Source organism: Malus domestica, chromosome 17, assembly GCF_042453785.1.
Source record: "Malus domestica chromosome 17, GDT2T_hap1".
NCBI classification, from domain to species: Eukaryota; Viridiplantae; Streptophyta; class Magnoliopsida; order Rosales; family Rosaceae; genus Malus; species Malus domestica.
The window spans coordinates 7,294,614-7,321,680 of NC_091677.1; the positions used below are offsets into that span (position 1 = coordinate 7,294,614).

At 36.1% G+C, this 27,067-nt stretch overlaps 1 pseudogene; it reads left to right on the forward strand.

Moving 5' to 3' along the window:
* The first annotated feature begins 2,346 nt into the window (after positions 1-2,346).
* Positions 2,347-26,945, forward strand: LOC114822414 (tricyclene synthase EBOS, chloroplastic-like; annotated as a pseudogene).
* The last annotated feature ends 122 nt before the right edge of the window (positions 26,946-27,067 follow it).

A 27,067-nucleotide genomic window follows, 5' to 3' on the forward strand; every position in this document is an offset into this window, starting at 1 on the left:
GCCCCGATCTCAGCCAGAAATTGGAAGAAGTCCGTGAGAATACCCTGAACGACACTGCCAACGAAGGCAGACAAGGGAGGAGAAGGAGGTGGTGTATTAAACACCCGAGCCGATGTGTCCATTGGAGCTCTATGCACCCTCTCAAAAGATCGCAAAAATTTGCGTTGAAATCTGAATGAAGATCAAATTGAAAGTATTTGGGATGACAGACGTCGAGGAGAGATAGTTTGGGTGAATCAGGAAGAACAGGTTAACCAAAAAATTGAGAAACAGAGAGCAAAAAGAAAAGCTTTCCTCAGACCCTCGCCAAAACGAGCGCCGTCGGCGACGATTTTATACGGTGGGGAGTTCACTCACACAGATGGTGGGAAGACCGGAGAAAAAATGTAAAACATACACTGTTTGTTGTAAAATTTGATGCTCAAAATGTTGAATCTTGTCACGCAAGAGTCACATGCAAAACAAACATTTTAGATCTCCCTCTCTCTCTCTTCCCTCATGTTTGTTTTGCAAATTGAAAGTGGAAAAACACCCTCTAGATGCAATTGAAATGATTTGGCTCTTGTTGATTGCCATTTCTGACTAAAATTATGCCCTAGTTTAATCTAATTTCATGCTCAGAACTTAAAATAAGTAAGATACGATTGATTTTGGATCCTAACACTCTCTTTCCTCTTTAGTGTAGATTATTCCTTATAATAAAAAATTAGTTTTTTTGTGCAATGGGACTTTCGAGCAGTGACACACCATAATCTGTTCTAGTTCTCTACTATTCCGACCTTGTGACACCATCCTGATACCCGAGACCTCGGAACCGGACCTAAACAACACCGGCACCAATGAAATGGACTTATCTTTTTCAATCCAAGGTAAATCCAGTTCAATCTAATCCAATCCAATCAACTAAATATCGAAAAATCTACAATTATGGTTGCATTATAGGAAGCTGATTTTCATACTATTTTAGCATCACACACACTCATATTTATTTTTGATTGTTGAATTACATAAATCAAATGGAAACAACAAATACAGTTAAACAATGAAGAAGTTAGAGTATGAGCGTGATTCTTGCAGCCTTGTTATAATCTCTAAGTGTTTCAACTTGGTGTGAAGAAGTCTTAATATGATTGTTGGAGTAGTTCAATTGTTTTGGGACTGAAATTCTGAGATTGCTCGGTTTAGAACTCATAGTTGTATAAGGATTATGGTTTTGCATTCCTTATAGGATTGTATTATAGGGCAATCCGTGTATTTGATTTCAATATAAAACACTGCTCTCACAAAACAACGCTCACTATCGTACCAATTACCTATTGTTTGGCTGAGTATTATGGTTTTGCAAGAGAGAAGGTTGTCTTTGGAGATTGACAATGACATGGCTTCCTCTTCCATGAATATGCGTACAGATTTGTCTACGCTCATGCTTTAATTTCTGCCCGTGCAGTATGCTTGGGTTGCAACTAGAGATACAAATCAGACTGTTGCAAACAAGCCTTCTATCTGTCGAATATCCTAATTTACGACATCAACTGGCAAATCATATGCTGGATCGATAGCTTTCGGGCCTGGATTTTCAAGAAGGGACTGAATAGTCCCGTCAATATCCAAAGTGACTGATTGCAAATACATGCTTCTACTTTTGTGTTTCGTTCTCTTCATTTGGCTGTCCCACATTTTTATTTTTCATCGTTAACAGGATGCAACCTCTTTTTCTTGGATGACAAACGAGCCTACATGCCCTGCAAAAACTACAATAGAACGTCACGAGATTCAGGAAGTCATAGCAACTAGGTCATGCTGACAAGAAGCATGAGCTTGATCGAAGTAAAAAGCAATGCAAATAGAAAAGAACCTGTATAGCACGGTACACTTGGCACGGCGACATCTTATGACAATAAAATAATGTCGGGTGAGTTTATATTCGCATGTCATTGTTTCATTATCACGAGACGTCAATGTGATTGTGCCACAAAAACTATTCGACATGCAAATACACACAAAAAGTATAGTTGGCTCGAACTTTATCAATCTACACTCTTTGAAAAATATCTGGTTTACATTAATATCCATCCCTTCCTATATATATGGATCCACCACCAACTGATACCAAATTCACAACCATTAATTGTTCTAGTAGCTGGAACAAAAAAAAAAAAAAAAAAAAAAAAAGTTCTAGTAGCTTCAGCTTGCCGACATTCACCTCTCCCAGACCCTGCGTAAAGCGGGAGCCTTGTGCACTGGGTACGACCTTTAGCTTCAGCTTGCTGCAATACCAAATTAAATATGCAAATGTTGCTCCAACATTGCTTCTTGTTGCCACATTGCTCCTTGATAAATAATAATATGGCTCTTCGAATCCCTTGCGCCTACAAATTTGGGCATGCCAAATGTATTAAAAAAATATCACATCATGACCACGTCAAAAGTCGGCAGTCTGCCAATTACAAGCCAAGCGTAAGGAGTTACAATTTTTTGCAGTCCTTGAAGACTAATCATAAATTCATAATCCCCTACAAGTGATTGATCGATTAGAGAATTACAATTTGAATTAGGAAAACAATTTTTCCTCTCTTATGTGTCCATGTGCGCTTTCTGTCGTTGGAACGTGTTTTACATCATAAACCTCATGACGTTAAATTTTCTGTTATGTTGAATAAGTCTCAAATAGTTGAATTGAGGCCCTTTCCCTATACATATTGAATTGCACATGCATGTAGTTAAACTGGATATAGTATCAAAGTAACTAGTCATAGACCACTAGACCGACTATGAAAATGCAGTTATATGATACAAGTTTTATCAAGCTGTATTACTTACACTTAATGACTTTTGTAGGATAATGCATACAAGGATGGTGGAAGTTCCTGGAGGAGAAAGTGAAGCATATGATTGATTACGGTGATGATGATATCAACATGTTGACTATGTTTGAGTTCATTGATGACATCCGACGGTTAAGTTTGGGGTATCACTTTGAGGAGGACATAACAAGAACCCCTTATAAAATATTGAACAACATTGATGGCCAAGGAATAGACCAGAGTCTCCCCTCACTGCTCTCAGCTTCATGCTCCTTAGACATATGGGTTTGAGATCTCTCAAGGTATAAATACGTAAACTTTTTGTTAGTTATTGTTACTAACCCTACCCCTAGGGGAAGTCGAATCCCCGCTGCCTCCTTGAAAGAGAGATGTCCGATATGAAATATGATTTTAACCCAGAAAGTACTTGATTTGTGTACTAATACCTACCTTAAATCTAAACAAAATACACCTATAGTACATTTTATTATTGTAACTTAATACTACGATTTAGTAATATTCCTCTCCACTTGTAAGTGTGAAAATGGAGAGTTTGCAATCAATTTATTCACTCACCTCTTAGTGTAAATATATCGTTATATGAAACATTACATTTTATCATCTACAATTGATACCACATATATAGTTTCATTCGGTATAATTGCGTAAAAACTATATTTAGTTGGGTTCTAGCTAGTATTGCCATACATGAGAATTAAGGAGCAAGGCATCTAGAAATAGTGTTGGAGATGTAGGCTTCTCTAACATCAGTGTTCCTTATTAGCACTATACCATGTATGAACTCACTTATGCTATGTTTTAATCAGCGACTTTTAAGTTACAACGAAAGTAGACTTAATGCTTTAAAATACACTTGAAGAGAACACTAGCAATGAACGGCTCAAGCAGTTGAAAAGGTGATTTTGAAGCACTACAAAATTACGAATGCCCTACAAATAAAGACATTATTAAACATGGAACTTTCAAATGTACTTCTAGTCATTTTCAAATTAAGACATTAAAGTTTCTCCGTCTTATTTACTAGATATGCATATAATAACTTGTATGAAACTCAGATGTATTCAGTAGATTCGCAGACGGTAATGTAAGTTTCAAGGCATGACTTTGCAAGGATGTAAAAGGAATGATTAGTCTGTGCAAAGTTCCATATTTTTCTTTCGAAGGAGAAAGCCTCTTGGATGAGGGCCTTGCATTCTCAACCATTTATCTCAAGAACTTGAGTGGAGCCAATGTTTCCAAAGGACTAGCAGAACAAGTGAGTCATGCATTGGAACTTCCACTGCACCGTATAATGCAAAGATTAGAAGCTAGATGGTATATTGAGCCACTAGTACAAAAAATAGTTTGCGCGACGGTGGTACCTTCGTCACACAAAGTAAAAAAACATTGCCTGAAAATTAGCCCAACGAAACCTTCATCGCGTGCCAATTGTCGCGCCAAGGCAGTGAAAGCAGGGTTTGCACAACGAAGAAGCAACCTACGATGTCACGCAAAATACCTTTGCGCGACGCATGTCCCTACGTCGTGCAAAACGCCTTTACGCGACGGAGGGACATTTGTCGCGCAACCTGCGTCGCGCAAAATGCCTTTGCACGACGTAGGGACATGCATTGCACATTGTGCGATGCAGGTTGCTTCTTCGTCGCACAAACCCTTGGTTTTTTTTTTTTGGCAAAAATATTTTTTATTTAATTTTTAATAAATATTGTAATTAAATTATAAACAATAATTAATAAACTAAGAAAAAATATTTAATTATAAATATATGAAAATGTACCTAAAGATGTTCGAACATAAAAGAAAAAACTACAACAAGTAGTCTTCTAGGCTTGATGCATCAGGCTACTGGGTATCGGCTGGGCGAAGTGGTTGGGAGGTCGAAGGTGGAGCAAGATCAGGTGCTGGCATTGGGATTTAGAGGTCGGACATCTGTAAGGCCTGTAAGATCATACTCATATTCTTGTTCTGGGCCGAAAACTGGGTTGCAATCTTGGCTTCTTAAGCTGCTACTTCAGCCTCCTAGGCTGATTGTTGGGCCGCAAGCTGATCTTTTAGGGTTGCCACTTCCTCCGTCAGGGCGATGACCTGTCCTATGGTCGTCGTGCACTAAGCGGTTGAACTGACACTGATGACGTCGATGATGCAAGCACCTGGGATGCCATAAAGAGTAGCCTCAGTAAGGGGTGTAGGCTCCCTAATCTTGCAGCACTCACGGCTGATGTAGTAGGTGCTGATAATGCGGGAGGCGCATTGGTCACACCCCGACGATGAGTGATCAACTGCACCATCTATACACTTTTTGAACCATAAAAATATAACATTAGAAACTAATCGTTTCTTGCATTTGAAACTAATCAATTAGCAGCCAAGGTAATATCAAATCCTTTCTTGCATTTGTTCACGTATATATAAAGTAGTATTGCAAAGGTAGAAACAATACTAGATGCTCAGAAAAGTAAGAAATGTTATTAGCATGAAAAGTAATTAGATTCGAGTGCAGTCGCACCATCCTAATATTCCTTCTTAAAAACCATTTGCAATGCATGGCTTTAAACGTCAATACCTCTCAACCACATATATCTACACCTACATGTCAAACCCTCTTAAGCGCCCCCTTGATAGTTGAAGAAATGTTCAGGAATCAGTCGTTGTTCACTAGTAATGTTCGAAGCAAGAAACATGAGAAAGCAAAGCACTAGAAATTTGGAGGGAAATACAACTCAGAGAAGACCAAGTAATAATAAGTTAGAGCAATTGAAAACATGAGAGGACTCCAGGACGTACCAAACTTTTGGATGGGAAAGTAATACTTTGCAAGACAAATATCCTTGTGGTAAAGCAAACCCTTTTTGTTCTAAATATGAGCTGCCACATGATAAAACGTAAGAAATGAGCCATTTCTCACTTAGACTCCAATAGGTTGCAAAGAAGATATAGGAAACAAAGGCAATATACAAATTAAGGGAACAAAGGCAATATACAAATTAAGGGAAAAAAGGCAATATCAAAGTTTATTACATTTAATAGTTCTGAAAGAAAATTGAAAGATTAAGAAAACACTCTAGTATTCAAGATTCATAAAGGAATTTCAAGAAAGTATCACTCTTTAAAATTGAAAAATTGAAGGCTCGTACGATGACCATGATGAGAAGCATCCTTCCCAAACTATTACTGCCCAACCATTCTTAAAACTTCTGAGATATCTTTTGCCCTTGTTTATGAACAAAAGCAAAATACTAATACCAAAACTTTTTATTTGTTTTCGACCAACATACAAAAACAAATAGGACCAAAATTTTGGAGGAAAAAAGCTTCTTTGAACAATGTATCACCCCGCCCCTCAGTTCAAACGCAGACTTTTTCTAAGTAGTATTAACTTGAAGGAGTACTGTAACTATCCTGCGTCACAACTTCCATATAGAATCCAGATGGCATATTCCATATTTGGGTTGTTGTATGAAAGCGACAGATATGAGATCAATACATAAGCAAGGCAAAGTTTGATAAATACTGAAATCCAAATAACCCAAGGATTTATACTATAGTTGAGAATAAGCCTGCCTTTAGTTTGGAGACGGCAAGGAAATTCCATAATAAGAAAGGGGATTACGAAAGTGTTTTACATCTCACAAACCCAAATCCCACATACACCCAAGCTTACATAATGCGGAATCCGATCCAAACTACAATAATAAATTTAAAGCTACTTAATAAATATACGTACCATTCAATTTCTTAAGTGTTCTACGTACAAAATAAATAAATTTAAAACTACTTAATAAATATATATACCTTTGAACTTGATGGGATACACATTCTACGAAATTAGTTTCAATTATCCAACCGTCAAACTTGTTTGTATATACTTTTAGATTGCATACGCCAAAAATTGCAAAAAAAAAAAAAGCATTCAAAGATCAAGTAACGGGACAAACTTTTCGACGGTTATAAATGAAAAATCACAATTTAACGGTAGTTTTAACTCCGATTTTGATGATTTTTTACAACTACACTCCATGACCCTATATGAATACAATGAACGAATTCAATCTTTAATTTAAAATATTTACACTAGTGGATACCACAAAATATTATGTTATACTTAACGAAAGTATAAATAAACTCCAAGTGTTAGTGAATCTATAAATTTTGATGGGTTACACATCCTACGAAACTAATTTCAACTATCCAACCGTCAAACTTGTTTATATATGCTTCGAGATCGCATACACAAAAAATTGTAAAAAACAAACATTCAAAGATCAAGTAACGATACAAAACTTTTTGACGGTTATAAACAAAAAATCAGGATTTAACGGTAGTTTTAACTCAGATTTTGATGATTTTTTATAGCTACACTCCTTAACCCTATATGAATACAATGAACAATTCGATCTTCAATTTCCACAAAATCTTATGTTATACTTAATGAAAATATAAATAAACTCTAAGTGTTAGTGAATCTATCATTTTAATGGGATACACATTCTACGAAATTAGTTTCAATGATCCAACTATCAAACTTGTTTGTATATGTTTCGAGATTGCATATGCCAAAAATCGCAAAAAACAAACATTTAGAGATCAAGTAACGGGATAAAACTTTTCGACGATTATAAACGAAAAATCATGATTTAACAGTTATTTTAACTCCGATTTTGATGATTTTTTTGCAGCTATACTCTTTGATCCTATTTGAATACAATGAACTAATTCGATTGTCAATTTAAAATATTTACACAACGAAGGTGTGGAAAAAGTCGTTGATTTTGCATGACGAAGACTGACGTCGCACAAAATTGTTTTGCGCGAGCACAAAATTGTTTTGTGCGACGGATATGCACCTTCGTCGCACAAAACTTTTGCGCAACTAATGCACATCTTCGTCGTGCAAAACAGTTTTGCGCAATGTTAATCTTTGTTGCGCAAAATGTCTTTACGTGACGTTTTGTTGTCATAGTTGCACAAACATACTTTGCACGACAAAATTTGCTTCACGAGCAAGTTGTCGTTGCGCAAGTATGTTTTTATACTAGTGGCCATATAGTAAAAGGCCAAATGCAAAACAGATGCTACTTGAAATTGCGTCAGAGAAATTTTAACAGGGTGCGATGGGATCTTCAAGAAGTATCATGGTAACTATTTTTTCCCTATTATTTATGCCATATTTGGGAAGAGTGAATCAAACACATAATTAGGAGTACAAGGTATATGTTATACTCATCAAGTTAGTATAGGGAAATGATTTTCATTCCTTATAGCTTCTCCAACACCGCTCTTTATATTTGGCTATTAGATGAAATAAATTAGAAAAAAACAACAACGAACACAAATAAAATAAAGGGACAATTTGAATGCGATTCCTAACTATTAATATTCTTTGACTGAAACCTTGTTGGTTTTTAATTTTTTTATCGAAGTATCTCAAATTAATGTGATAATGTATTTCTATGTAGGTTAATATATTTTTAAATTAAAATTTGAAATTTATAGTTGTTTGTATTAATGAGATTTTAAATAAAAAAACCCATAATTTATGGATTAAAATTATTAAAATATAAATTATACTCTCTAATTTATTGTGTGTGTGTGTGTATAAACATGGGTACATTCATCAAAATTAACAAAAAAAGTATTGTACCAAAATATGGGTACATTCTTTAAAACCACACAAAAAATAATAGATATTAGGCTTAATAATATTTCTTTGATTAAACTTGACATGGATACATTCTCAAATCAAGAAAAAGAATGTATTTGTATAAGTTTAAAAATAGATTAGAATAAATTTGAATATATGTTTTTTTTAAAGGGTACATTTTACATACAACAAATTGGTATATTTAAGAATTGGTACATTTTAAGATTAAAAAAATTAAAAAATTACATGAATGGGTACATATAAGATTAAAAAATTCGAAACCTTTTTATAAAAAATTAAGGGATACAAACTTATTCTTGTTGCAGTCATATTTAGAATAGGAATGCAATTGTGTAAATCCTAGTGTATCTAGGTATATTTTGGAATATTCTCCTTGGTAGATATTATCCTATTAGAGTTGTAATCCTATTAGGGTAAGGATTTAACCTATCCTACAACTATAAATAAAGGCACGATGGAGTGATACAACACACACCTCACAATTAAATATCTCTCTTGCCGCCGACCTCTCTCCTCTCTAGTCCTAAATACATTTCAGTCAAATAGGCCTACAACACATTATCAGCACGTTGGTGCCAGAAGTTAAGGAACTGAAGGATCGTAGGAGGGGGTTTTCTTCTACAAAATTCAAAGGCTTTTATTTATATTTTGCTAATCAGGTACGCTTAAAACAAAGTAAGATATTTGAAACGTCCATGAAGCATGAAAACATTCCCCATGATGCATGAGCCCCCTATATTTATATTTTCCTTCCAACAACACACACACACACACACATACACACACGCTTCATGCATTACGTAATTATTTTGCTATGTGGAATTTGTGATTAAAAGCATATAAATAAATTAGAAGCAATTTAGGCTTTTAAAACCCTAAAAAAATCGAAAAGAAAAAAAAAAGGGAATTAATGCAGCATAGGCCGCTGTTCGTCGCCGCGCCACCACTTCCACCACCGTCAACCTCTGCGCTGGCTTGTAGCCCAGCTGCTTTGAGCATGCCCTAGGATGACGTCGTTTTGACATCTGACCCATAGTAGCCATTTGGGCTTGCTGCGAGCGAGAACAACCTGGCCTTCTTGGCTTGGGATCGGTTCGGATTGGGCCTACAGCCCCATCTCACCTACTAGCACAGCTTGTTACTATTTGTTGGGCTTTGCCCTCATACCCATGGCCCATCACTAGCAACTCGTGTGTTGCTGGGCTTGGTCCTGCGTCATTGGCCTGCCTGCAGTAAGCCCGCATTTCTTGCTAGGCTTTGCCAACCCTCGGCCCAACTCGCCAACAGCTTTTGTTACTGGGCTTGACTTGCCTTGACACAAAAACCTAAAACCCAGCCTCGGCTAGGCTTTCCCGCACCAAACCGCAAGCCAGCCTTAATCTGGGCTTGCTACCCTTGCTCAGTTTTAGGACCAAACCAACAACACATGTTGTTGGGCTTACCTAGATCACATGGCCCAGAGGCTTGCAGTCCTCTCAGTGGCCCAATGGCCTGCAGCTGTGCTACAGGGCCCATCCCCACATCCCAGCCAGCCTACTTTTGGCTTGGCCGCATTATTTTTCGACCCAATGCCAATTTTTGGCATCCCTGTGTTATAAATCATGCCTAAATAATTTTTTGGTACTTTGGTTTACGCTAAATAATTCTAATTTAATTATCACTTGGTTTATCACCAATCAAAACTAATATGACCCGTTTGTCATTATTTTGCTTCCACGATCAACCCCGTTTGGTCCCGATCTATTGAATTAATTAAAAGTGACATGCAGTCCATTAATCTGATAATTAATCCAAAATTATTGAACTGAAGATTACTTTTGGACATAACGATTCAATAATTTATTTTTCTACTTTGAACCGTTGACATCATTTCATAGTTCCGAAGCTCTTACACTTGATTTCCCGAAGCAACTCAAATCCACTACCTTTAAATCAGCATATTACATTTTGTGTTATTGCAGGAACCTCTCCTTTATGAACTAATCATTCATAAAACTAAATTGAACTTGTAGTTTCATATTTAGTGCCTTTGAAACCCGAAGTTTTCATTCAAAACTTACAACATGAAACCTGTAGCTTTCATGTTTAAATTAAACCAATAAATGTCTATAGAACCCGAATGTTCTACGATGTATGTCTATGGATTACCATATGACTAACCACATATTAGTGTACCATTCATTTTAGGGACATGTCGAACTTGAACAAGCTTGATTTCACCGTTCTGGAAGTATCTGGAAGAAATTACCTGAAGTGGGTTCAAGATGTGAAGCTCTATCTTACTGCAAAGGGTATTAGAGCCACCATCGAGGAACCTATCGATGCCAAACTCGTCGATGAAGTTCAAAAAGCTATCGTAATGATCTTCATTCAAAGACACATCTATGATGCACTGCAGACCGAGTACCTCGTTGAGGATGACCCACGCACCTTATGGCCTGCTCTAGCCGATTGGTTTGATCACCAGAAAGACATTTACTTGCCTGAAGTAAGACACGACTGGCAACATTTTTCCAAGACTTTAAGTCTACGAATGAATACAACTCTGAAGTTTGTAGAATCTGATCATTGCTTAAGTTCTGTAAAGTGGACAATAGATGCAGATCTTCTAAAAAAGACCTATTTGACCTTCCATGCTACCAATATTGTCCTGTAGCAACAATATAGGGAACATAAGTTCACCAAATTTTTGGATTTGATCTTTGTTTTACTTCTCACTAAAAAGCAAAACCAGTTTTTTTTGAAAAATTATTAAGCTCGACCCACTGGCTCGAACACTTTGCCTGAAACACAAACGACCAATTCTAGTAACCACAAACAAAGAAAACATCGTCGTGGCCATGGTAAGGGGCGACATGCCTACCCATGGGCCCAAGGTCAACAGAGCCAAGTCCTACTTAAGGGAGGAAATTTGACCTAGAAGCGCCAACCCCTTGCATCTAAAGCCTTCAAGAACAAGGGAAGATTTTGAGATATTTTCCACTCACGCCAAGGCTTCAGAGATTGTATATGTCATCAAAGACAGCTACAGATATGAGATGGCATTCTAAAGATCGTGTTAAAGATGGTGTATTGAGACATCCAGCAGATTCCGAGCAGTGGAAATCTTTCGATCAAATTCATGAGTCATTTGGTATTGAACCTCGAAATGTACGACTTGGTTTGGCAACAGATGGATTTAACCCTTTTGGGAAGATGAATCTTCGCCATAGTACTTGGCCAGTTCTCCTATTCCCGTACAATCTTCCTCTGTGGATGCGTATGAATGAGCCTTATACTTTCATGTCCTTACTTATACCTAGACTAACAAGTCTAGGTAATGACATAGATGTATATTTGAGGCCATTGATTGATGAGTTGCAAACACTATGGGAAAATGGTGTGGAAACGTATGATATATCTATAAGGCAAAATTTTCAAATGAGAGCTGCACTTATATGGACTATCAATGATTATCCGGTATATGCTTACATGTCAGGTTGGAGCACTCAAGGAAGATTGGCATGCCCATATTGTGCCTCTAAGATTTCACATCGCATGTTATCTCATGGGTCAAAAATGTGTTATATGGGTTATAGACGATTTTTACCGTCTAACCACACATGGCGCAAGCAAAAAAGCAAGTTCGACAATACAAGAGAGTAAACGGTTGCACCCAGTAAACCATATGGTGATGATGTTATACAAGAACTGGATGAATTAAGAAAAATAACTCATGGCAAGTAGAACTAGCAAACGATACCTGGGTTTGGAAGGAGCCATAATTGGAAAAAACATTCTATATTTTTTCAATTACCTTATTGGAAAACACTTTTGGTGCATCATAACTTAGATGTTATGCACATCGAGAAAAATGTATTTGAGAGTGTGATTGGCACAATGATGAGCATTGATGGTAAGACAAAGGATTCTTTAAATGCTCGCCTTGATCTTCGTGAAATGGGTATAAGGGAAAGATATCATCCAAAAGTAAGAGAAGATGGTAAGCTTGATTTTCTCCCAGGTGACTATACATTCTCAGACGATGATAATAGAGTTTTATGTAAATGGTTATTTGAATTACATGTTCCAGATGGATACTCTGGAAATTTATCTCGATGTGTGGCTGCTGGAGAACGTAGTATTTCTGGTATGAAGACCCATGATTGTCACATTTTCTTGGAAAGATTACTTCCCTTTATAGCTCGAGAGTTATTGCCTAAAGATGTTTGTGAGCACCTCATTGAGCTTTCTTATTTTTTAAAGGAATTTTGTGCTAAAGTGTTGAGAGAAGAAGATTTGAATGTTCTTGAAAATCAAATTGCTATTACATTATGCAAGATGGAACAAATATTCCCTCCTGCCTTCTTTGACATCATGATTCATCTAACTTGCCATTTAGCATGGGAGGCAAAAATGGCGGGTCCAGTGCAATATAGGTGGATGTATCCTGTAGAAAGGTAATGTCAATTTTCAAATATTATGTTTACATAACATTTTATTTGATATCAAGTTATATTCTCTAATTTCAATTTTTACTATCTGGTTAGGTATTTGCATAAACTAAAAAGTTATGTTTGTAATAAGGCTCATCCAGAAGGATCTATTGCGGAAGGCTACTTGGGAGATGAATGCATAACATTTTGCTTTCATTATTTGCATCGAGTTGAAACTAAGTTTAATCAAAGGGATAGAAATGATGATGGAGGTCAATCGTTATCTGATACATCTCGATTACCTATTTTTTCAACACCAGGTAAATCTTTTGGGAAAGGTGTACTTGAAGAGATGGGTATCGAACTCCTTGAGGTTGCCAAGTTTTATGTCCTACAAAATTGTGATGAATGTTTACTTTTTGTTCAGTAAGAAATCTCTCATTACCATACAAACTTTCAACATTCGATCTTTTACTACTTATTTTTAGTATTACAATATTTTAATATATTAATTTAACTAACTCCTTGCTATATGCGCAAAGAACATAAGAATATTCTAATGCATTATGGTGTTAGAAATGTGGAGGAGTCACATAGGCTTCAATTTTCAAATTGGTTTCATGAGAGGGTATGTATACTATTTATGTGAAAACTTTTGACTATTAGATATATTGTTTCTACAATATTTTTCTTTCTATATATGCAAATTAAACAACTATACTATGATAACAAAGTTGATAAGCAAATGCTTTCGTTAGTTCTCGGTCCGGAAAGGTGAGTAAAATATTATCCTGGTTACTATATGAGTGGGTTTAGGTTTCATACATTGCAACGTGACGAGAATAAAAAAACACAAAATTGTGAAGTTATGGTTAAGGGGGAGAATCAAATTGATAGTGTGTCTTGGTATGGAGTATTAAAAGACGTGGTTGAGCTTCGTTACACAGAAGGCAATAGAGTTGTATTGTTCAATTGTGAGTGGTATGACATTGTGCGAAAAGGAACAGGTTATAAGATAGATCGTTATGGAATAATTAGTATTAATACAACTCGCAAGTTGAATACTAAAGAGCCATTTGTGCTGGCAAACCAAGCAACCTAAGCTTTTTATGTGAGAGAGATTAAAAATAAGGCTTGGAGTTACGTGGTGGAAACGAAGCCTAGAAATGTTTATGAGATGCCTAATGTTGATGATGATGATGAGCCATACCAAGAAGATGAGGCGCATGGGGGTATTCAAGCCAACCAAAATGATGACGAAGATGATGAAATTGTGGGATAAGCTCTCATTGTGATTGTGTTTTTTTTTATCTGAAAATTTAGTTGCGGAAGTGATGTGGTTATACTTTGTTCAATGTCAATGACAAATGTTATGATTTAACAAAGGCATGCAAATTATTTCTTTATCATAGAATACTATATTAAGTTATACACTTTTTTGCTCAATGGTTTTATTTTTAATTTAATGGTCCAATTTTCTCCATATGTATTCTAAGTTATATGATCTATTTATTGTAGAATTTAAATTAAGCATCAAACTTATTTCAAGAATATTCAAATGACACATGTGACCTTTAGTAAATAATTGATTCCAACAAAACCATATGCCTTAAAATTTATTCTGACAAAGAAAAAATTTTGTTGGAAAAATATGATTACTTCCGACAACAACTAATCACCCTCGAAAATATAAAAGTATTACCGAGATGACTTTTTTTTCCTCAAAATTATAAAATCATTACCGAGAGGACTTTTTTTTTTCCCTCGAAAATAGTAAATCAATTTCGTCAACATGAGTAAACCTTCGGAAATAACCATTCTATTTCTGATAAGAACTTTACTTGTCGTTAATACAACTGGCGCCAATTCTTCCTGCCAAACAAAAGTGCAATTCCGACGAAACTTGAGACTTTTTCTGAGGATATCATGTGCGTTGGTAATACAAATTTGTTTCATGCCATGTTACCGACGACTCATATTTTATGGTCTCAAAATGTGCTTTCTACGATCGTTTTTTTGGGCCCTCGAAAAATCTTTGTCGTTAATGACTACTTTTTTTGTAGTGAAAGCTACCGTTCAATCAACTTCCACTGAAATGAACATGTGCTACCGCTGTGGATCAAGGGATCATTAGTCATGCATATGCAGAGCTACGCCCCAGGCCATTGCCAATTATCATTCTCGTCGTGAGTCTAACTTTGCCAATGTGGAACATCCCAAAGATGCTACCACATCCATGGAGATATCAGATTATCAAGAGACATCAGCTCTTATAGACGAATAAGTTTTATTCTTCTAGACATGTTTTTTTGGGTGTTTTTACCCCTAGTGGCCGAACCCACTACGAGTGGCCAGACCCCCCTCTATTTTTTTAGGTTTATGGTTTAATTTTTGGACAATTTTTCTAAGTCTTTAGGATAATTTGTTTGGTTTTGGTTTGTTTTGAATTATGGGTAATTATTTTATGGATATTATTTCTCAATTGATTTATTAAATGAATGAAATTATATTTATGCATATAACCAATTGAATTAATTTATTTCTTGGTATGACTAGTAGGGAAGTTAGTTGTCTGGTTGATAGTGCTACCACACACACCATATTGCATGAGCGACACTATTTTACTAACTTCGTGCCTAAGAATGCACCATAGACAACTCTCTTAGGCTCATCCAACCTGATTGAAGGATACAAAAAGGCCCATATAATGTTGTTTAATGGTATTTTCTTAACCATTAAAGATGCCATCTATTTTCCAAGTTCCGGAAGATCATTGCTGAGTTTTAGAGACATTCAAGATAATCAATATCATGTTGAAGCCACTGAAGATAATGGTTCTGAATTTCTTTGTATCACTTCTTACGAGTATGGCTAGAAGCGTATTCACAAGAAGTTGAAACGTCTCCCGAGTGGGTTGTACATCACAACCATTCGCGGCATAGAGACCCACCATGTGGCTGGCCCTGAGCTTGGTTTCTAGAGTTCTTTGCTACTTTGGCATGATCGTATGAGACATCTTGAACATGACATGATGTGCCGTATCCAAAAATCATCACATGGGCATTATTTAACTCCCTACGTTGGATTCCCGCCATGCAAAGCTTGTTCTTTGGGGAAGTTGAATACACAACCCTCTTAAGTTTCTTCAGAGGATTCAAGGGGATACTTGTGGACCTATCCAACCAACATGCGGACCATATAGATAGTTTATGGTGTTGATTGATGCATCGACATGTTGGTCACATGTATGTTTATTGTCAACACGCAACGTTGCTTTTGTGAAACTCCTAGCACAAAATTTTAAGCTTAGGGCTCACTATCCTGATTATCCGATCAAATCAATTCGATTAGATAATGTTAGAGAATTTACGTCACATATTTTTGACAACTATTGCATATCATTTGGGATTGAAGTTGAACATCTTGCACCCCATGTTCACACCCAAAACAGCCTAGCAGAAGCTTTCATAAGGCGTTTTCAATTGATAGCTCAGACTTTGGTTATGCGAACCAAACTGCCGGTATCTGCTTGGGGCTACGCAGCTATGTTGATCCGCCTGAGGCCCACCACTACCCAACCTTATTCACCGTTACAGTTAGTTACTGAATACGAGCCCGACGTCTGTCATTTACGTGTGTTTGGATGCGCAGTCTATGTGCCAATAACACCGTCATTACGTACCAAAACAATTCTTCACAAAAGAATGAGAATCTATGTCAAATCTGATTGGCCATCAATTATTCGCTATTTAGATCCCTTGATAGTAGATCTATTTACCGCACATTTTACGGATTATCACTTTGATGAGACAACCTTCTTGTTGTTAGGGGGAGATAAGAATGCTAACGTTCCTGTAGAACGTCGTGAATTATCGTGGTATGCTCCCACTTTGTCTAATTTAGATCCCCATATTGCCCAGTCTGAAACTGAAGTGCCATGTATTTTAGATCTTCAAAGCATCGCTCAAAGCATGTCGGATGCTTTTATTGATCTAGCAAAGGTGACGAGATCACATATACCTGCTGTAAACGCATATAAATGATTGATGTACATAGAGTACATGGTAATACAACCTAGGAAGGCTGAACCATCCCCCAGGGTGGGGCAGTCGTACCTTTCACGCAGCCTTGTAAATTGATGGCTAGCCAATCTTCAACTCTTCCCTTGAAGGGTGGTAAAACCTCGGGTTCAAAAGATTCACAATTTCGAAAGAGGAAAATGGCACAAACTAGTGGTCCTATTTTGAATCCGACCATCGCTCACTTATCTGTTCCAATGCATGAGGTTATTTTAGATTACGGTGATGTCTTAGATGAGACAACCTGGCCTCTTGAGAATCGTGAGATTTCAGTTCACTATGCAGTATTGGATAAGGTTTGGAATCGAAATGAGATGATTGTCGATGATGCATTTGCGTACATAGTAGCTACTGACATCATGCTTAGTGATGACATTGAACCACGTTTCATCGATGAATGCCGATGTAGAATTGATTGGTCAAACTGGAAACAAGTAATCCAGGTCGAACTCGATTCGCTTGGGAAACATAAGGTGTTTGGGCCTATAACTCTTACTCTACCACATGTGAAGCCCGTAGGCTACAAGTGGGTTTTCGTAAAGAAGCGTAATGAGAAGAATGAAATAGTGCAATATAAAGCATGCCTCGTAGTGTAAGGCTTCTCTCAATGCCCTGGGATTGATTATGATAAGATGTATTCCTCCATAATTGATGTCATAACGTTATGCTACCTTATCAGTTTAGTAGTTTCTGAAAAACTGAATATATAACTTATGGACGTGGTAACCGCGTATCTCTATAGGGATCTAGATATGGAAATCCATATGAAAGTTCCAGAAGGACTTCCATTGACTGATTCAAATAGTTCAAGTCCACGGAACACTTTCTCTCTTAGATTAAAGAGATCACTCTATGGATTGAAATAATCCGGACGGATGTGGTATAACCATTTGAGTGAATATTTGACAAGTCAAGGTTATGCGAACAACGAACTATGCCCATGTGTGTTCATAAAGAAGTCACATTTTGGATTTGCGATCATTGCAGTTTATGTCAACGACATGAACCTCATTAGAACTCCCGCAGAGGTTGAGGAATTTGTCGTTCATTTCAAATCGAAATTTGAGATGAAAGATTTGGGAAAACTTAATATTATCTTGGCTTGGAGATCAAGCATTGTTTGGATGGAATCCTAGTACATTAATTGAACTACACCAAAAAAATGTTGTGATGTTTTAATGAGGATAAAGCGAAGCGTTCTAGTACCCCTATAGTCTTTCAGATTCTAGATGCTAAATGAGATCCTTTCTGTCCCAAGGAGGATGAGAAAGAGATTTTGGAGCTTGAAGTTCCATACCTAAGTTCAATTGGGCTTTATTGTACTTGGCTCAATGCACTAGACCTGACAGCTCATTTGCTGTTAATCTTTTGGCTAGATACAGCAATGGGCTTACACGCAAACACTGAAATGGTGTTAAATACATTTTTTGCTACCTCAAGGGTACGACGGATTTGGGCTTATTCTACACCCATGAATCCTAGAGAGGAGCTGTCGCCCCTCTTGGGCTTTGGGTTGATTCTCGCCTCCTTGGTTACATAGATGCTGGTTATTTATCTGACCCATATAGGGTACGTTTTCACACAGGCTATTTTTTTATTGTTAGAGACACCACTATATCTTGGAGGTCTACTAAGTAAATGCTAGTGGTTTTACTAAGTAAACATGCTGAGATCTTTGCCCTGCATGAAGCATTGTGTGAGTTCTTTTGGTTGAGAGCAATCATGGAACATATTCAAAGCACTAGTGGTTTTACCACCATCGTACAACAATCTTTGAAGACAATGCAGCATGTATCGAGCAATTAAAAAAGGGATACATAAAGGGAGTCAACACCAAGCTTATAGCCCCGAAGTTCTTTTATTCTCACCAGCAACAACAACATCTGAACATTGAAGTCAAGTAAATCCATTCCAAAGAAAACATGATCGATCTATTTACCAAGTCATTGCCCAAATCTACTTTTCAGAAGCTCGTCAAAAGAATCCGTATGCGTAAATTATCTGAGTTGAATTGCTTGTAGTTCTCTTATTTAGAACTTATGTTTACTCAGGGGGAGTATCTTGAAGCATACTCACTTGATCTTTATGTACTCTTTTTCCTACGATTAGGAGCATTTTTCCCACTGGGTTTTTGCTACATAACGAAGTTTTGTAAGGCACCCATCCTGAGATAATCATACTTCGTTGAGTTCACTACTTTCATCTCGTTTGACGTTTGTTTTAGACATTATGCATACTTCTCACTTTTCTCCTTAGTCGGGTTTTCACATGCCTTAGATTTTACCATAGCGAAGTTTTGTGAGTTTTACTACCAATGCATACTTTCTTTATATTAGAGACTCACATACTCCCATTATGCCACCAACTTCATCAACTGTTCTACATCAATTGCTGAAGATCTGATGCGATGTTTTGTTTGAGCATTTTCACACTCAAGGGGGACTATTGCATTCATATTTAGAATAGGAATGTTGTGACAACTCGTCCTTGATTTTAAGTTTTATAAATTTTAAAATAGTGATTTTATGAAAATGTCCTTAGAGGCGAGGATGTTTGACTTTTGTTAACCATTCGAAGTCACAATTAATGTTTCCGAATAGATCTTGAAGCTACGAACGCATAGGCGAAAGACGTTTGCGAGTTCGGATTATAACGGTATAGTTACGGACGTCTGAAATTGTTTACTCAAATTTTAGTTTATAAACTAATTAAACTCCCACCATGTGGGAATTGTAACCCATCAAATTAAAGGGGGAATGACCAATCAGAAATTAAAGGAGAGAGAGATAGCCAATTAGGAGAGGGGAGAGAAAGCTCCCAACCTTCTATTCCTGTCTACCCATCCCCTCGACCTCCCATTTTTCGTCACCTATTTCGGCCAACTCCGATGGAATTTTTCGACCCACCACCACCCCCATGAAGCTCTCACTCCCCTCTACAAAACCCAACCAAGATCCACCTTGATTAACCTCTGTACGTGGTGGTGCGAGGCCACAAAACCCGATGAAAACCAATGGTGCTTCGGCCACCCTTTTCATTTTTCCGGTGAATCGGGAAAGTAATGGCCAACACCACCACTTGGGTTTTGTAGCCCATCATCCCAGGAGTAAATCCCGATCAGCCTTGACCCCGTTGGACCACCGTAGGCGAGGAATCGACGCCGGGAAGCTTTAGACACCTGCCGGCTTTATCAGAGAAATTGACCATCTTCCGTCCACTTTTGGACTTTGTGGAAGGTATAAAAATTGTTCATCTTGTTGAGATCTATATTCTTGTAAATTTTGGTAGAATTTGGAGTTAGTCGAAAAAGTGGGTTTCCGGTCGCCGGAAACCGCCACGTGAGGCAGTGCGTGGGTCGAGACCCGACCTGCCCATCCTAGGCTAATTTGGATGCCCTGATTCCATATTTGACACTTGATTGACAGAATTCCATTGTTTGAGTATAATTTCGTTAATGTCTGCCACTCAAATACTATAGCAATTAATGATCCGACAGTTGGATCATCACTAAACTTTAACACGTTATAGTATGTAATATTGGAGGATATTAGAAACTTTTGGATTGGGAATCTGATGTACAGATCTTCCTGAATTGGATTTGTAAGTTCGTAAAATAAAACGTTGACCGCCACTTGAATTTGCAATTGGCGGAGATCCAACCGTTGGATCGTAATGAAACTTTAGTATGATGTTCTAGAAGCATAATGTGGATCTTTGGATGTTACAGATCCAAAATCTGAGGTGCAGATCTTCTGGATTAAGTTACGTAGGGTTATGGACCCTACCGCCGACCTTTGACTGACAGTTGACTTTTGGTCAATGGGTTTCAAATCATTCTAGAAAATCTTTGGGGATGTGTTTTATGTAAGTTACGTGTTCTATCAATAAGAATTTTGAGACGTGATTTGATAATTGTTCTAGGCGCCGATCGTTTGTGACGCCTCGATATTCGTGCTAAGGAATTGTTACGCGGACCTTAGGTAAGTGGGTATTTTCCTTGTTACAGTATACATATATGATGGATAGTTTCCACAAATGCTTTTGAATTGATTCATGCACTTCATGCCATGATTAAATTATGTTATGAGAAATGTTGCGTTGTTGTGAAATACCAAGATGATTCTACAAGATGAGCAAGAAAGTTCAGGTAAGTTTGTTATGTTGATTGGAATTATTGCATCATTATGGCATACTTATACTCATATAGTTCGCTCATCATTGCTGCACCTCAGCGTTAGTGCTCCTGCCTAGGGCCAGGGCTAGTCCTTCACGTGTATGTTCACATCCCACACCGCACGCTTGCCTTAGATCCAGGTAGGTGCTAGTCCTGTCATACATATCACATTAGGTGACTTCGACTCGTAGGTGACCTGCACATAGTGCTAGTCTTCATGTGATCGTATCACTAGAGCGATTATTATTACACCTGGTCATGTCGTACAGGTCACATTAAGTGACTCCAACTCATGTGTTAGCATATGATTGATGAACAAAAGGTGCGTCGTACATGTCACATTAGGTGACTCGGACTTGCATGCTAGTATATATTGTTGAGCTTATGATTATATTCATATTGCCGTTGAGATATTTTGTTGTGGCATATTTCTAGATTTATTGTTAGCATGCATTTGATTTCATACTTATACGTAGTATGATTTTCGAGAAACTATACTTGTTTTACGGCGAGGGGTTACAATGTTTTTAGAAAGGTTTTTATAAAACTTTATTTTCAGGCCCACTCACCCTTATTTTTCGCCCCTCCAGGTTTTAGCAGTTGAACTATCTTATCGACGAGGAATCTTGGCAAATCTCAGTATAGGTGGCTACCTTTAAGGGTATAATCCTTATTCTATCTTACTGTACTTATGCTCTGATATCACGTGTGAAATGAGTTCATTCCCGCTCACAGCTCACTCTTGTATTTAGGCACTTTTAGTTTTAAATTTATTCACATTTTCCACATCACTACACTTTATGGCTTCGTCACATTCCAAGTGTTGGCCAACACAACTCGATTCGAAGTCCTAGTGGACATTCCGGGTCGGGGTGTGTCGAATGTGATTATGTAAATCCTAATGTATCTAGGAATATCTTGATATATTGTCCTTGGTAGATATTATCCTATTAGAGTTGTAATCCTATTAGGGTAAGGATTTAACCTATATCACTACTATTAATAAAGGCATAATGGAGTGATACAACACACACCTCACAATTAAATCTCTCTCTTGCTGCAACCTCTTTCATCTTTAGTCCTAAATACAGTTTAGTCAAATAGGCCTACAACAATTCTAATATTTTTATTTTTTTTATTTTGGAAATGTTTTGAATTGAAAATTAGTTAGGAGTTCAATAAAGATGTGAGATTAAAATCTTAAATTAATTATTAATTTTTATTTTAAAAACTATGTAACTAACATTTAAATTCATTATTACATTAATTCTAGGGACTTTGATCAAAATATGAAAACTAATAAAGTTTCAGTCAATGAACATTAGTAACTAGTGAACTGATACTAATTTTTTCTAAAATAAATGTGTAGGATGACAAAAATGATGTGTTTGTAATTTCCATTATTATATACATACGAGCATAAGCATTAATTTGAGTTTAATCAGTTTGTGGTAACTAAGAAAGGGCATAAATGTAAATTGCCGTATTAAAAATAACAATGACAGAAATATATTTATCATTCAATTTGGCACTTACCCTTGCCTCATCCTTTCCATCAATTTTATACCACACATGTCTACTAGTAATAGTACTATATATCAATTCTGATTCTCATTCAACCATTATGATATCAGATTTCTACCATTTGCTTCATCAGAAACTGTACTACATTCATATTATCATATAACAACAATGCAGATATTGATTTTAGTCTTCTAATGTGTACTAAAACCTGACTTAAATAATAGGGGTTTTTGAACTTTAATCCTTGAAGAAGATTAAAATTCAATAAAAACCTAGTGTTAGATTGGATATTGATTTTAGTCTTCTAATGTGTACTTAATTCAAATTTATATTATATTTTTTGTTTTAATATTTAATAGATATCTTATTTAATGCCATTACAGTAAAATTGAAATTAATTATTATTATACACATTTTAATTCATTATATTTATTTTACTTCCTCAATTAGTGTACCTAAACGTTCGTATCATAATATATTTTAGTAAATTAGTGTACTGAAATGTCCATACCTGACTATGTTGTAGTGAATTAGTAGCACATAAGAAAATATGCAAAAACATAAGTGTACCGAAAAATTCCGTACCTAAATATATGATACTAAACTAGTGACCGAAATGTTTGTACCTAAATATATTATGCTAACCTAGTGTACCGAAATGTTCGTACCTAAACATATTATGCTATATGATACTAAACTAGTGTACCGAAATGTTTGTACCTAAATATATTATGCTAAGCTAGTGTACCGAAATGTTCGTACCTAAACATATTATGCTAACCTAGTATACTGAAAAGTTCGTACCTAAATATATTGTAATGAATTAGTGGCACATAAGAAAATATGCAAAAACATGTGTACCGAATCTTTACAAAAATATTTTCTTATATAAGATACTTACCATAATGAGAATTAAAATTTATAATATTTTCATAAAATTTAATTTATGATTATAAATAAAAAAGAGAGACATTTAATATGCTGACATTAAATAGGGTCTAGGGACTGAAATCAATTTTTAATCTTGTATAAGACATTTTTTAAATTTCATCTTATTTAAGGATTAAAATCTATTTTTCTATAAATATAAACAAAAAACACCTAAAGTATTTTTTACCGTTGCCACTTAATACTACGATCTAGTAGTATTTCTCTCCACTTGTAAGTACGAAAAATGAGAGTTTGCAATCAATTTATTCTCTCACCCCTTTAGTGTAAATATATCGTTATATAAAACATTACATTTGATCGTTTACAGTTGATACCACATAGTTTCATTCGGTATAATTCCATCAAAACTATATTTAGTAGGATTCTAGCTAGTATATACATATGCGAGAATTAAGGAACAAGGCATCTACAAATAGTTTTGGAGATGTAGGCTTCTCTTGGTTATTAGTACTATACCTTGTATGAATCCACTTATGCTATGTTTGAACTGAGTGACTTTTAAGTTACAATGCTTTAAAATGCACTTGAAGATAATACTAGACATGAACTGCTCAAGCAGTTGAAAGGTGATTCTGAAACACACAAAATTACGAATGCCCTACAAATTAAGACATTAAACATAGAACTTTCAAATGTACTTCTAGGCATTTTCAAATTAGGAAATTAAAGTTTCTCCCTTTTATTTACTAGATATGCATATAATAATTTATATGAAACTCAGATGTATTTAGTAGATTCCTGGACGGTAATGGAAGTTTCAAGGCATGGCTTTGCGAGGATGTAAAAGGAATGCTTAGTCTATACGAAGCTTCATATTTTTCTTTCGAGGGAGAGAGCCTCTTGGATGAGGGCCTTGCATTTTCAACCATTTATCTCAAGAACCTCAGTGGAGCCAATGTTACAAAAGGACTAGCAGAACAAGTGAGTCATGCACTGGAACTTCCTCTGCACCATAGAATGCAAAGATTAGAAGCTTGATGGCACATTGAGGCATACAGTAAAAGGCCAGATGCAAATCAAGTGCTACTTGAAATTGCGAAACGAGATTTTAACAAGGTGCAATGTACACTCCAAAGGGATCTTAAAGAAGTATCAAGGTAACTATTTTTTCCCTTTTATACATGCAATATTTGGGAAGAGAGAATCAAACACAAGACAAGGAGTACAAGGTATATGCTATACCCATCCGGGTATTACATGCAATATTCGGGAAGAGAGAATCAAACACAGGACGAGGAGTACAAGATAGCCCTCTTTATTTTTAGTCATCAGATGAAATTAATTGGACAAAAACAACTAGCACAATTAAAATAAGTGTGTAGGAGGACAAAAATGGTGTGTTTATAATTTTTATTATTATATACATACGAGCGTAAGCATTAATATGAACTTCATCAGTTTGTGGTAACTAAGAAATGGCAGAAATGTAGTCGTTTAGTACTACGTCTAGTGATATTCATTTTTAGTTGTGAATGACAAATTCAATACCAATTTAATCTCCCACCTTTTAATGTAAATATATTATTGCATAAAAAATAAATGGACAGAAATGTATTAATCATTCAACTTGGTACCTATACCCTTGCCTCATCCTTTCCATCAATTTTATACAACAAATTTCTACTACTACTTGTACTATATCAATTCTGATTCTCATTCAACTATTTTGATATCAGATTTCTACTAATTACAGAGTAACTTTGCTTCGTTAATTGTGCAATTAGGTGGTGGGTGGATATGGGGTTAGCAAAAAAGTTGAGCTTCATCAGAGACAGATTGATGGAGTGCTTTTTTTGGTCGGTTGGAATCGTCTCTGAACCTCAACAGCGTCATGTCAGGAAAGGGTTGACAAAAGTGGCTGCTCTAGTAAACGACCATTGATGATGTCTATGATGTTTGTGGTACTTTGGATGAACTAGAGCTTTTTACTTCTGCGGTTGAAAGGTTAGAAATTAAAAAGACATATAGTCAATAGACAATCACTTTTCAATATTCATTTAATTAAGAGTTTCTTATGGCATTCCATTACGTACTTATGCTACATAGATGGGATATCAAAGCTGTAGAAAATCTCCCAGATTACATGAAGCTTTGTTTTCTAGCTCTTTATAACACAGTGAATGAGATGGTTTACGACACTCTAAAGGAGCAAGGACAAAAACGCCCTCCCTTACGTCACAAAAAGTGTACGTACAGTACACTACATTCTTATTATCATATATCAATAATGTTTTTTAGGCATATAAAATTAACCACCGTTTTCACGTACAATATAACCATTGTACTAGAGAATGTGTGCAATGTAGTCAATTTTTTGTTTCTACATTAATAATATCATTTTATTCTCCAATTAATTATAACTTCACTTTACACTATTAATTAACTGCAATCTTATGATTCTATATATCACAGTGGGCTGATTTGTGCAAAGCATTTCTTAAGGAGACAACATGGCGCTATAACAAGCAGATACCCACATTTGAAGAATATATCGACACTGCATGGATATCAGTCTCAGGAGTGGTGTTCTTAGTTCATACATATTTTCTCCTCACCCCAAAGATCACAAAGCAAGCACTTGAATGCTTAGAAAATCACCACAATCTCTTGCGTTGGCCATCTCTCATTTTCCGGCTTTGCAATGATTTGAGTACTTTTGAAGTATGCATTTAATTCAAAGTCCGTTTAATAACTATTTTAATTTTTCGTTTTCAAATTGAAGATTAAAAACTTGTACTTTGGTTACTCTTTACAGCTTTTAGGGTTTTAAATAATAAAAAGTTGAAAATTAAAATCAAACCAAATTTTGAAAGGGAAATAAATATCAAAAAACCCCTTAATTTCCTTTTAATTTTTACTTCAATGCATTATGCATGCACAAATTTTTCTTCACTTGAATATTCTGTATGTATATCAATTTGTTGTCTCATTGCAGGCAGAAGTGCAGAGAGGAGAAACTGCGAACTCAATCTCATGCATGACGCGTGGCAGTATGAATGTTTCTGAGGAATTTGCGCGCGAATATATAAGTAATATGGTTCAAAACAGTTGGAAGAAGCTAAACAAAGATGGAGCTTCTGGTTCTCCATTTACAGAGAAATTTGTACAAGCAGCAAGAAACCTTGCTCGGATTTCCCAATGCGTATACCAATATGGTGATTGGCATGGAGCACCAGACACAAGAGCAAAGAATCGAATCCTATCAGTTATTATCGATCCCATTAAAGGACCATAACACACATATATATGTTGGATGGTTGTTAGCCACTAACATGGTGGCATTTAATTAGTTTCTTGTTCGATTTTTCAATATGTACCTAGACTAAAATGCTTGTATTTAATCTAAAAGTCATATGATATTTGATATTTAATCTCTCAAAGCTCCAAATATTTTTTGTGTTAAAAACTTAAAAGCCATTAGCTGGTTTCACTAATAT